The sequence below is a fragment of the Brassica oleracea genome, chromosome C2, assembly GCF_000695525.1.
Source record: "Brassica oleracea var. oleracea cultivar TO1000 chromosome C2, BOL, whole genome shotgun sequence".
In the NCBI taxonomy this organism is placed as follows: domain Eukaryota; kingdom Viridiplantae; phylum Streptophyta; class Magnoliopsida; order Brassicales; family Brassicaceae; genus Brassica; species Brassica oleracea.
In genome coordinates, this window is record NC_027749.1 from 46,128,477 (window position 1) to 46,130,533 (window position 2,057).

The 2,057-nt window shown below is 36.5% G+C and overlaps 1 long non-coding RNA gene across 1 annotated transcript; it reads right to left on the reverse strand.

The window, feature by feature from the left end:
- Positions 1-972: 972 nt before the first annotated feature.
- On the reverse strand, positions 973-2,032 carry LOC106326437. Its single transcript, XR_001267236.1, has 2 exons — positions 1,446-2,032; positions 973-1,361 (listed from the first exon to the last, which is right to left on the reverse strand). It is a non-coding gene; the product is annotated as an uncharacterized LOC106326437 (long non-coding RNA).
- Positions 2,033-2,057: the final 25 nt, after the last annotated feature.

The following is a 2,057-nucleotide window of genomic DNA, read 5'->3' on the forward strand; positions in this document are numbered from 1 at the left end:
AAAACGCATCGATCGATCACTAAGATGGACCAAAGCGTAACAGTGTGATAGATCGATTAGATTATCCCATCGATCGATCGAGAATATTAAGTGTTCCTCGGAATTCCGTCGGAATATTCCGAGGCTTTTCCGAGGAAAGAGGGTATATCAAGTGTTCCTCGGAATTTCCTCGGTATTTCTTTAAAACAAAAAAAAAATCAATGGTAGTCTGTTTCCGAGTCATCATCACCAGATGAATCTGAATCTGGATCTTGGTGAAACTCTCCAATCACTGATTCATCCTCTACGTGAACGACGGCTTCCTCTCCGAAGTCGGTTAAATCGACTACAAGGCCAACTCCAGCTAAATCTTCTGCTGCACTTAAGTGGGAAATTCCTCGGGATATTCCGAAAATTTCATTTTCCGTCGAAATGTCCGTCAGAATACCGCTGTTTTCTTGTAGTGAGGGTAGAGAGGGATAGGAACAGAAAGGAAGAGAGAGGGTAGGGGTTTTGGTTAGTTAATGAATTATAGTTTTCTAAGTAGTTTGACTTTTTAGGATTAAGAACTGATTGGCATGATTAACACCATTAATCAGATGCCAATCTGTACAAAACACAATGCTTATTTTAAGACATTCTTAAGGATTATATTTAATATTTCCTTCCCCTTTTGTTTATGCAAAAAATTAATACTAGTGGGTTACCAAGAAAATCCAACAAAAGATAGTTTGAAAATTATACACAAGAAAATTGAAGTTTAATCGGATGCCAAAAAAAAGTTTGAGGATTAATCTAATAGTATAAATATACAAAAAGTCAAACATCTTGCCGTATTATAGACTGTTTTAATGGTTTACCAAAATAATTGGAGGGTTGTGTTGCCTATCAAAGTCATCTCAAAAGTTGCGAAACGTATTTGGTTGGATGTTTTTTATTTCCAATTCAAACTGCAAGTAAGTACAAGCTGGATAATGATTACTAGTAAAATAATAATGATACGACACCTGCATACAACTGACTCAATGTTACACAAACAGTACAACAGATACTTAATTCTTTGTGAGTTTTGTTCTTCTCTTAGAGCATATGCAATGGTGTACTCCACCTTAGAATCCTTAAGAATATTTTAGTAATATTCTTTTTTTTTTTTTTGAATAGCTAAAGATTCCAATTAAAAATGTGTCTCCAATGGTGTTTCCAGAGATGGAATTCTTAGGAATAAAAAAATAAAATTTCCATTACAAGATTCTCTCCTCTTTCAGCTATATTCACGATCTCAGCATCAGTGACTTGCTTGTTTCTCGTTGGTGTCCAATGCAGACTTATCCATCTCATCATCAGAATCAATCACGTTTTCAAAGTTAAAAAAAAGGATTTGCCTGCACGTTTAATTGAAACGAATGTCCCTATATGCATCCAAACAAGTTGTTCATTACAAGAATGGTGAATTAACTAACAACTACCTTTGGTCGTGGAGTAACTGCTTCAAAACTTCTAAACTGAGGATCAGTGAAGTCAGGAGCCTGCAGTATAATATAAACTCCTTTGTTTCTATACCTCTCCTCCGTTGCCTGTATGACACCAACAATCAGCATAACTCATCCTTAGTAACATCATTCTCGCTTTTACCATTGCCATCTTCATCATCCTTACTTTGCTTTGCTTGAAGTTTTTCAAAGACATCATCAAGAGGAGGATCTCCGGGTCTTCGAAACTCTGGTTTCCATATATTAACCTCATAAGCCTCTTCTTGGCTCAACACAAACTCCCTTAGCTAAATTCAAAATCAATTGCACTTCTCAAGATCTGTGACTAATCCGGTAAATAAAGTTTGACAACATTTTTTACCATTACCTCGGTCACTTCCTTCCCATTATGCATATTGAACATCACCGTGCTTCGATCCACAGCCATGAATCTCAATCCTAACCCACCTGTTCTCAAAACTTTCGTCCATCTCATGGCAATCTCCACCACCATATCTTCATGACCAAATTTCTTTTAAAAACTCACGACTTTTTCAATCACATGAATGGATTCGTCGTTCTGTTTACCTTAGTACGGTGGACGCCTAA